At 47.3% G+C, this 11,479-nt stretch overlaps 1 long non-coding RNA gene across 1 annotated transcript; it reads right to left on the reverse strand.

Moving 5' to 3' along the window:
- Window positions 1–287: 287 nt before the first annotated feature.
- LOC117510064 lies at window positions 288–7,851 on the reverse strand. Its single transcript, XR_004560606.1, has 2 exons — window positions 7,739–7,851; window positions 288–371 (listed from the first exon to the last, which is right to left on the reverse strand). It is a non-coding gene; the product is annotated as an uncharacterized LOC117510064 (long non-coding RNA).
- Between the last annotated feature and the right edge of the window lie 3,628 nt (window positions 7,852–11,479).

The following is an 11,479-nucleotide window of genomic DNA, read 5'->3' on the forward strand; positions in this document are numbered from 1 at the left end:
TGCCCAGCTCAAGGGAAATGGCCAGTGGCTTCTTTGTTGTAGCATGTTCACATTCACCATCATGTTAATGCTTAACCGTAAGGCCACCAGAGAACATGTGGCAGATGTGAAAAACATAATGGCTTTTATTCAGCCATGAACCTGTAGCTGTAATAAACCACATTTCCACAACTGCTTTCAAATGCTTCACCTCACGTCTCACATCCACAACCAGAGGTGTTCCAGAAGTGCACAACTGCTGATTTTGTTGTCCTGCACAGCCTCAGTTTACTCTTCATCTTCTCCGCTGTCCTCTTCCTCTTCCAGTGGTCGCTCTTTTCCTCCCAGCAGGGAGCAGGACAGGATTGACTGACGAACATGCAGTCTCTCTTCTGCAGGGAGAAAAAAAAACCTCATTAGATGTGTGGAGTGTGAACTCGTGCCTAAATGAGAGCTTGTGGCCTGGCAGAATGTGCTGCTGCTGCTGGCAGGTTTCACACAGTGAGGCAACAATCAGGCGTCTGTTTCTCTGAGCTTAGAAATAAATTGCAAACAATTACAAATGCAGGATTGACATATTTTAATTCAATTATTAAATAAAACTATGCAAATCATATCTGTTCAAATAAATAAATGTATGAATAATAATAAATGCAGAAATGTTTAAATAAAGCACCTAAAATGATCAATGGACTGCATTTCTACAAGCACACTTCTGATGCAGACGCTCAAAATGCTTTACAATAAAACACACACACTTTTTAAATTTGAGAAAAAGGAAAATGTTGTCGTTATGTGCAGGTCACTCATGTACATGTAGTTCAAAACAAAAAAAAACAAACAACACTTGCACTGTGTGAAAAAAGCACCAGTCTGGAGGCCTCATAGGAGTTTGGTGAGACGGATGATGATAGAAGCGAGTGTGTGAGTTTCTGTCTGTACACACGGGCAAACATGGGTGAATTCAGGAAATACAAAGTGCTTTATTCAAAATGTAAGAATCCATCCATCCATTCATTTTCTTCCGCTTTATCCGGAGTCGGGTCGCGGGGGCAGCAGCTCAAGCAAAGCCGCCCAGACCTCCCGATTCACACACACCTCCTCCAGCTCCTCCGGGGGAACCCCAAGGCGTTCCCAAGCCAGCCGAGAGATGTAGTCCCTCCAGCGTGTCCTGGGTCTTCCTTGGGGCCTCCTCCCAGTGGGACGTGCCCGGAACACCTCTCCAGCGAGGCAGTCCAGGGGGCATCCGGAAAAGATGCCCGAGCCACCTCAACTGACTCCTTTCGACGTGGATGAGCAGCGGCTCGACTCCGAGCTCCTCCCGAGTGACCGAGCTCCTCACCCTATCTCTAAGGGAGCGCCCAGCCACCCTGCGGAGGAAACTCATCTCGGCCGCTTGTACTCGCGATCTCGTTCTTTCGGTCATGAGCCAAATCTCATGACCATAGGTGAGGATCGGAACGTAGATCGATCGGTAAATCGAGAGCTTTGCCCCCCTACTCAGCTCTCTCTTCACCACGACGGTCCGATACAGCGACCGCATCACTGCAGATGCTGCACCAATCCGTCTATCGATCTCACGCTCCATCTGTCCCTCACTCGTGAGCAAGACCCCGAGATACTTAAACTCCTCCACTTGAGGCAAGGACACTCCACCGACCTGAAGAGGGCAAAGCACCTTTTTCCGGTCAAGAACCATGGCCTCGGATATGGAGGTGCTGATTTTCATCCCGGACGGTTCACAATCGGCTGCAAACCGCCCCAGTGCACGCTGAAGGTCCTGATTTGACGAAGCCAACAGAACCACATCGTCCGCAAACAGCAGAGACGAGATTCTGTGGTTCCCAAACCAGACCCCCTCTACACCCTGGCTGCGCCTAGAATTCTGTCCATAAAAATAATGAACAGAACCGGTGACAAAGGGCAGCCCTGGCGGAGGCCAACATGCACTGGAAACAGGTTTGACTTACTACCGGCAATGCGAACCAAGCTCCTGCTGCGGTCGTATAGGGACCGCATAGCCCTTAGCAAAGGGCCCCGGACCCCGTACTCCCGGAGCACTCCCCATAGGGTGCGCCGAGGGACACAGTCGAATGCCTTCTCCAGATCCACAAAACACATGTGGACTGGTTGGGCAAACTCCCATGAACCCTCGAGCACCCGATGGAGCGTGTAGAGCTGGTCCAGTGTGCCGCGACCAGGACGAAAACCACACTGCTCTTCCTGAATCCGAGGTTCAACCATCGGTCGAATTCTCCTCTCTAGTACTCTGGAATAGACCTTACCGGGGAGGCTGAGGAGTGTGATCCCCCTATAGTTCGAACACACCCTCCGGTCCCCCTTCTTAAACAGAGGGACCACCACCCAGGTCTGCCAATCCAGAGGCACTGTCCCCGATCGCCACGCGATGTTGCAGAGGCGTGTCAGCCAAGACAGCCCCACAACATCCAGAGACTTAAGGTACACAGGACAGATTTCATCCACCCCAGGAGCCTTGCCACCGAGGAGCTTTCTAACCACCTCGGTGACTTCGGCCCCGGTAATGGATGACTCCGCCTCCGAGTCCCCAGTCTCTGCTTCCTCTTCGGAAGACGTGACGATGGGATTGAGGAGATCCTCGAAGTACTCCTTCCACCGCCCAACAACATCCCCAGTCAGGGTCAACAGCTCCCCACCCGCACCGTAAACAGTGCTGGTGGAGAGCTGCTTCCGCCTCCTGAGGCGTCGGACGGTTTGCCAGAATCTCTTCGAGGCCAACCGATAGTCCTCCTCCATAGCCTCCCCGAACTCCTCCCAGACCCGAGTTTTTGCCTCTGCGACCGCACGGGCTGCGGCACGCTTGGCCTGCCGGTACCTGTCAGCTGCCTCTGGGGTCCCACCTACCAACAAAGATAAGTAGGACTCCTTCTTCAGCTTGATGGCATCCCTTACTTCCGGTGTCCACCACCGGGTTCGGGGATTGCCGCCGCGACAGGCACCAGAGACCTTGTGACCACAGCTACGAGCAGCCGCATCGACAATGGAGGTGGAGAACATGGTCCACTTGGACTCCATGTCTCCAACCTCCCCCGGGATCTGGGAGAAGCTCTCCCGGAGGTGAGAGTTGAAGACCTCGCTGACAGAGGGTTCCGCCAGTCGTTCCCAGCAGACCCTCACGATACGTTTGGGCCTGCCATGTCTTATCGGCTTCCTACCCTCCCAGCGGATCCAACTCACTACCAGGTGGTGATCAGTCGACAGCTCTGCCCCTCTCTTCACTCGAGTGTCCGAGACACGTGGCCTAAGGTCAGATGATACGACTACACTCCGGCTCAGGGTGTCCTGGTGCCACGTGCACTTATGGACACCCTTGTGCTCGAACATGGTGTTCGTGATGGACAAACTGTGACTAGCACAGAAGTCCAACAACTGAACACCACTCGGGTTCAGATCGGGGAGGCCGTGCTTCCCGATCACCCCGCTCCAGGTCTCACTGTCGCCGCCCACGTGGGCGTTGTAAGAATCCATTTATCAGCAATTTGATAAAAGGCTCGGCCCTCTTAAATAGAGTTACTTTTACTGTGGTGACTCCCAGTAAAAGTTTTCTTTTTCTTCTTTGGCATTTAACGGCTGGATGGACTAACACAACCCACAGTTTTAAGAGCCACTGCCATGTTTGAAAAAGCTGCCTGCAGGACGTGAAGCTCCCGTCCAGCTGGAGTCAGATTGTTTCACTGAGAATTTGGGTGGGGTTACTGGAGGTCAGGTGTTTCTGGTCTGGACTGGAGCTCCGCCTTCTCCACCATCTGCAGCAGGGTGTCCAACGTTGTCTCAGTGAGGACCAAATACAGACAGCGGACAGCTTGTGCCACACACTATCAGATGACACATGAATACTGCCTCAGCTGTACCGTGGAGAACACTGTGGGCCTGAAGGACGGCCTACGGGTCAGGAGAAAGTGAGGTGGACATGAAGGATGTCCATCAGTCATTCTGGTTTTCAGTCTGCTTTTGTTCTGATTTAACAGAGAAAATGTTCGTTCACATATGTATGTTGAACTGAACAGGCTCATTCTTTTTGCCCAGCATCTCATCTGAGGAAACCTGGTATGATCCAAACCCTGATAGAAGATGTCGACCCTTCAGAGAATCATTACACTGCATTTCAAGAAGCCCGAACTTCTTCTGCATCCACCAGGAAAGTGGTCAAGAACAGTTTGATTTCTTTCTCAGTGACAGAAAAATCTGGGAAACGCTGGTGAAATTCTGTCACGAGAAGGGGGGGTAGTGTGCAGCATCAAAGTTTCATAGCTGTGTCTCAAAAAGAAGGCTTTCGTGTGCATACAGGTGTGGTACCAGCTGTTCTTTGTCTTGTCGGTTCTTGTTCATTGTGTTCAGACGATGAGTAAGATCAAATAAAAATGCCAGGTCTGCCAGCCACAGAGGGTCACTCGGCTCATGAAGAGGTCGGCCCTTCACTTTCAAAAACTGGTCGATTTCTGATCTTGGCAAAAACCGCTGCAGCACAGATCTGAGTGGTAGAGTACTAAAGGAATAGTAACCAAGGGTGAGGTCTGTACAGGAAAGTATCAGAGCGAGGTGTCAGTACGGACAGAGCGTCAGCGAGGCCCGTGTGATAAACACCGAGGTCTGATGTCCCCATACAAAACGAACAAGCGAGGCTAATTATATTGCCCATATTGATGTTTATTATATGGCTGCTATACATATAAACACACAAACTTACAGTATCGCCTGAATAAGCTGCTGACGGTGTTGAGCTTGTTCGCTTTCTTCACCTCCGTGAGGAACTTGCTAACAGATGGTCCTGTCGTTAGCTGCTAAGCTTTCAATCTGTGTGTTTTTTCGATGCTGTTTAGATATTTATGGAGTATGTTCAAGTCCAACTTAGTGTCTCTAATTGTGTTTTCAGCTTGCTGGTTTCTAACGAAAATGCGCATTGCGGACTGATTGTCATGGTAACCGTTCCAGATATGGGAAAATATCTGACCGGTTACCAATCAGAGCGTATGTAGCGTCGCAGCCATATAATAAATCCCCGTATTCAGCATCCACATCAGACAGGAAAGCTTGAAATTCTCTGGGGTACAGTCCTCTAGATCGAACGATGTTGGCAGTTTGTACAACAGTCGCCCAGCTGGACAGTCATAACACACAGTGCTTCTTGGTGCATTCAAACAGCCTCACCTCTGCTCTCTAGGCACACAACATCGATGCCATTCCTTTGCGTTCGCCAGTCATAGCCAGAGCTCTATCCACTGCTACTCCACAGAGCTTGTCCCATTTTTTCAACCGCATCTGACACAGCTTCAAAAATACCTTTGTCCGTGGTCGTGCCTTTTAGGGTGATCACATCAAGCAGCTCCTCCATACAGCAAAACTCCCCGCAAAATAATGAACAGCTGTGTGGTGTCTGTTGCATCTGTGCTTTCTTCGCATGCAATCAAAAAGCAAAAAATCAAAAGCAAAAGCTTCATCTCTCAGCTGATGTCCTCAATTCACTGCAAGCTCATGTCGCTGAAATCCTGCACATTATCTCTGTGACCGCTGTGCATTCCATTAGCATGAAAAAAGCTGTTGTTGAGCTCGCAGACTGGCTGCCACTTTGTGTTCATTCTGCACCGGATGTACGATATGAAGCTCTAATGTTTGGTCTCATAGTGTCGGCAGACATTATACTCTTTCATCAGAGCAACAGCTTCTTTGCAAATCAAACAAGCACACTTTCCGTTGATTTCTTTAAAGAAACATTAATTTTCTGTGTCTGAAATCTGCACTCACTTGCTATTTTGCATTTCTTCGGTTCCCACATTTCTGTGACTCCCAGTAAAAGTTTTCTTCTTCTTCTTTGGTGTTTAACGGCAGCCTGCATCCTTTTTTGGTGCATTGCTACTACCTTCTGTGGTAAAGAGAAGTACCGTTTCCAGAGCTGGCTCCATCTAGTGTTAAAACTGAGAAGTGCAACAGAGTTGAGCTCAAGCTTCATGTGCAGGCCATATGTAATTATACGAGGTCTCTTAGATAATAAACCGACCCTTTTATTTATTTTTTTAACTATATGGATTTGAATGACATGCGATTACACCAATCATGCTTGAACCCTCGTGCGCATGTGTGAGTTTTTTCACGCGTGTCAGTGACGTCATTTCCCTGTGGGCAGGCCTTGAGTGAGATGTGGTCCTGCCCTCTCGGCTGAATTCCTTTGTTTCACACGCTGCTCGAGACGGCGCGTGTTGCTTTATCAACATTTTTTCTGGACCTGTGAGGAATATCCGAGTGGACACTATTCGAGAAATTAAGCTGGTTTTCGGTGAAAAGTTTAACGGCTGATGAGAGATTATGGGGTGTTTCTGTCAGTGTAAGGACTTCCCACGGAGCTGGACGTCGTGCAGCGCTTCCAGGCGCCGTCGTCGGCCTGTTTCGACCTGAAAACATCCTAATTTAAGGCTTAATTCACCCAGGACATCGTGAGAGAACAGAGAAGATTCAGAAGAGGCTGGCATGAGGACTTTATGCGGATATTCCACTGTTTAAGGACATTTTTTAATGAAAGACGTGCGCGCAAATTCGCCGAGTCATCACGGAAACGACTCGGCGAATCTGTGTGCGCCGCAACAGAAAAAACACTTCTATGTTGAAAACCATTTGTAAAATTCAGGCGGCTTTTGATGGCTTTCAACAAGTGAGTAACTGAGAAATAGTTTAACAGCTTGGGCATGTTCCAACTTGCCCGTTAAGGTTTCCAAAGGAGGTGTTTTTCCTGTCACGACCCCCCGCGGTCGGGTCCGGCCCGACATGCGACTCTGCCCGCACGTTCTTTCATTACAAAATGTCCGTTAACAATGGAATGTCCGAATAAACTCCTCATGCCGACTTCTTCTGAAAGTTCTCTGTTCTCTGACGACTTCCTGGGTCAACAGCGTTTTCAACTTGAAACGGCGAGACGCTGCCGCCTCGAAGCGCAGATCGCCGTCAGGCGCCGTGGGCCGTCCTTACGGCGACACTACCAGACCAAAATCTCTCATCAGCGGTTAAAATTTTTACCGAAAACCAGCTGAATTTATCGAATGGTGTCCACTCAGTTGTGCCTTACAGTTTTTGAAAAAATTTTGATCAAACAAAGCAGCAGTCTCTGAGCCATTCCTAAACAATGAAAAAAAAATCGACGAGAGGGTGGGCCACTCCTCACTCAAACACTGCCCACAGGTGAATGACGTAACCGACAGGCGTGAAAAAACTCTCGCATGCCCACGAGGGTTCAAGCTTGTCTGATGTAATCACACATGATTCAAATCCATATGGTTTTTGAAAAAATAATAAGGTCGGATACTTTTCTAATAGACCTCGTATTTTCAGAATCCGCTGCGGGCCACTAAAATCTGGGTCGCAGGCCGCAGTTGGCCCGCTGGACATCTCTGGTCTGCAGCCAGAAGCTTCTCAGCGTGGTTCCTTGTGGCAGAAGGCGGAGCATATTTTGGGTATTTTGGAACCATCTCTCCTGCACTGGGGTGATGAGGGTCCTCAGTGATATCTAGAACTTCACTCAAAAAGTCACCTGGTTAATGAGATGATGAATTCTGTCATTTCACTGCTGTTCTTGTGTGCATTAAAGTGTAACTTTGTACAAAACTGCAACTTCACAACATGAAAATTCCCAAGCACCAAATGGGTAAAAACTGTCATTTTTTGATACAGAGGCAGAACAGGAGAAAAACATCTTATTTTGTGACTAACATGGAGGTTAAATAAAACTCCTTACCATCATTTTACATTTAGGAAGCATGCGGTGGAGCTGCCGGCTGTTATATCGGATGAGAAACTTCTGACATGTTCTGATTGTTCCTGAGGAGGGGGGAAAAAAAACAAGATTAATTAAATGTTTTCTGTCTGATTCATCCTTTTGTTCTTTTCATCTCAAAAAAAAAAAAAAAAAAAATTACCAGTGTTGTGGTTCTAAGATGATGAAATAAAGTGCCTAGAAAGTACAATTAAACTGAAGCCAGATCCCTCATTTATCAAACTGAAGGTTCGAAGTTCTGTTAACAAAATTTAATGTGTGCACACATATACATATATATATATACACACACACACACACACACACACACACACACACACACACACACACACACACATATACATAACGCGGTTCACCTTTCGCGGCCTCACAGTTTTGCAGATTTTTTAGTCCAATTTTGCATGCTTTTTTTTTTTTTTTTTTTTAAACAGCGCATTGTGTTCTGCATCCTCATCAAGTAGGCCGGTCGCAGCACTGGTCAGCATCACCGCGAAGGAAGAGCACGCGCATTGTGTTCTGCGTGTGTCTGTTTATAAGAATCTTCTTGCCTAATAGAAAAAAAAAAAGCGCCAACAACTACCCATAACTGTGTTCTTCACTCGCACCTGCACCGAGGTGTCACTCAGTGGAAAAAGGCGCTACAGCGGAGCGGCGCCAGGATGCAGAGGCGTGATCAGAGGAACTGTGATCAATACTGGTCATTCACTATTAATAATTTCTTACGTGTCCATCCTCATAGGTTGATTATTAAAATTAAATTCATTAGTTCTAAAAGCCATCAAGGATGAAAAGCAAGGATGCAGGACTTCTCTGTGTTCCCACGGTGAAGAAGTCAGCAGGTCAAAGAGCCTTTTCATATCGTGCACCCACCCCTGGTGGGTGCCTGGTCTTCCTGCAACCGTGAGGCAGTCTGAGTCTGTGGACATTTTTGAGTCAAGACTCAAAACCTATTTTTATTCTCTTTCTTATGGATAGTTTTATTGTTTTATTCTTTTACTTCTGTTTTTATTTATGTATTTGAAATTTTTATTTATTTTTAATTATTTATTCAATTTTATATTAACTTGTTTTATGTAAGGTGTCTTGAGACGGCTTTTGCTATGATTTTGGGCATTATAAAAAAAAAAAGGTTCTATTTTTATTTCTCAAACAAATGTTTGGGCCTGAAAACAGGTTTTGATCTTTGGTTTCATTCTATAATACTGGAGTTATTTTTCTACTAAGGTTTGAAGTTTGAGTGTTTACACAGGAGAGAAAGTGAGAAAATGTTAATGCCTATTTGAGAAAAGTGTATAAAGCCTTAAAACACCTATAATAATTGTAAAAAATAACACTGACTACTTCGTGGATTTCGCATATTGCAGGTTATTTTTAGAATGTAACTCCCGCGATAAACGAGGGACCACTGTGTATGTGTGTATATATACACGAGGTCTATTAGATAATAAACCGACCCTTTTATTTTTTTTTTAACTATATGGATTTGAATGACGTGCGATTATACCAATCATGCTTGAACCCTCGTGTGCATGTGTGAGTTTTTTCACGCGTGTCGGTGACGTCATTTCCCTGTGGGCAGGCCTTGAGTGAGATGTGGTCCCGCCCTCTCGGCTGAATTCCTTTGTTTCACACACTGCTTGAGACGGCGCGCGTTGCTTTATCAAATTTTTTTCTGGACCTGTGAGGAATATCCGAGTGGACACTATTCGAGAAATTAAGCTGGTTTTTGGTGAAAAGTTTAACGGCTGATGAGAGATTATGGGGGTGTTTCTGTCGGTGTGAGGACTTCCCACGGAGCGGGACGTCGTGCAGCGCTTCCAGGCGCCGTCGTCGGCCTGTTTCAACCTGAAAACATCCTAATTTAAGGCTTAATTCACCCAGGACGTCGTGAGAGAACAGAGAAGATTCAGAAGAGGCCGGCATGAGGACTTTATGCGGACATTCCACTGTTTAAGGACATTATGTAATGAAAGACGTGCGTGCAAATTCGCCGAGTCGTTTCCGTTACGACTCGGCAAATCTGTGTGCGCCGCGACAGGAAAAACACCTCCGTGTTGAAAACATTTGTAAAATTCAGGCGGCTTTTGATGGCTTTCAAGAAGTGAGTACTGAGAAATTGTTTAACAGCTTGGGCATGTTCCAACTTACACGTTGAAGGTTTCCAACGGAGGTGTTTTTCCGTTGCGACCCCCCCGCGGTCGGTCTGCCCAACATGCGACTCTGCCTGCACGTTCTTTCATTAACAAAATGTCCGTTAACAATGGAATGTCCGAATAAACTCCTCATGCCGACTTCTTCTGAAAGTTCTCTGTTCTCTGACGACTTACTGGGTCAACAGAGCCTGAAATTTGGGACGTTTTTCAACTGAAACGGCGAGAACGCTGCGCCTCGAAGCGCAGATTCGCTCGTCAGGCGCCATGGGCGTCCTTACGGCGACACTACCAGACCAAAATCTCTCATCAGTCCGTTAAAATTTTTACCGAAAACCAGCTGAATTTATCAAATGGGGTCCACTCAGTTGTGCCTTACAGTTTTGAAAAAATTTGATCAACAAAGCAGCAGTCTGAGCCATTCCTAAACAATGAAAAAAACGACGAGAGGGTTGGACCACTCCTCACTCAAAGACTGCCCACAGGTGGATGACGTAACCGACAGGCGTGAAAAACTCTCGCATGCCCACAAGGGTTCAAGCATGTCTGATGAAATCACCCGTGATTCAAATCCATACCACCATACCAGTCAGTATCTGGTGTGACCACCATTTGGCTCATGCCGTGCAACACATCTCCTTCGCATAGAGTTGATCAGGTTGTCAATTGTGGCCTTGTGGCATGTTTGGTCCACTCCTCAATGGCTGTGCAAAGTTGCTGGATATTGGCAGGAACTGGTACACGCTGTCGTATATGCCGGTCCAGAGCATCCCAAACATGCTCAATGGGTGACATGTCCGGTGAGTATGCCGGCCATGCAAGAACTGGGACATTTTCAGCTTCCAAGAATTGTGTACAGATCCTTGCAACATGGGGCTGTGCATTATCCTGCTGCAACATGAGGTGATGTTCTTGGATGTATGGCACAACAATGGGCCTCAGGATCTCGTCACGGTATCTCGGTGCATTCAAAATGCCATCAATAAAATGCACCTGTGTTCTTCGTCCATAACAGACGCTTGCCCATACCATAACCCCACCGCCACCATGGGCCACTCGATCCACAACATTGACATCAGAAAACCGCTCACCAACACGACGCCACACACGCTGTCTGCCATCTGCCCTGGACAGTGTGAACCGGGATTCATCCGTGAAGAGAACATCTCTCCAACGTGCCAAACGCCAGCGAAAGTGAGCATTTGCCCACTCAAGTCGGTTACGACGACGAAGTGGAGTCAGGTCGAGACCCAGATGAGGACGACGAGCATGCAGATGAGCTTCCCTGAGACGGTTTCTGACAGTTTGTGCAGAAATTCTTTGGTTATGCAAACCGATTGTTTCAGCAGCTGTCCGAGTGGCTGGTCTCAGACGATCTTGGAGGTGAACATGCTGGATGTGGAGGTCCTGGGCTGGTGTGGTTACACGTGGTCTGCAGTTGTGAGGCTGGTTGGATGTACTGCCAAATTCTCTGAAACGCCTTTGGAGACGGCTTATGATAGAGAAATGAACATTCAATACACGAGCAACAGCTCTGGTTGACATTCCTGAT

The sequence above is a fragment of the Thalassophryne amazonica genome, chromosome 5 (genome assembly GCF_902500255.1).
Source record: "Thalassophryne amazonica chromosome 5, fThaAma1.1, whole genome shotgun sequence".
Classification (NCBI taxonomy): Eukaryota; Metazoa; Chordata; class Actinopteri; order Batrachoidiformes; family Batrachoididae; genus Thalassophryne; species Thalassophryne amazonica.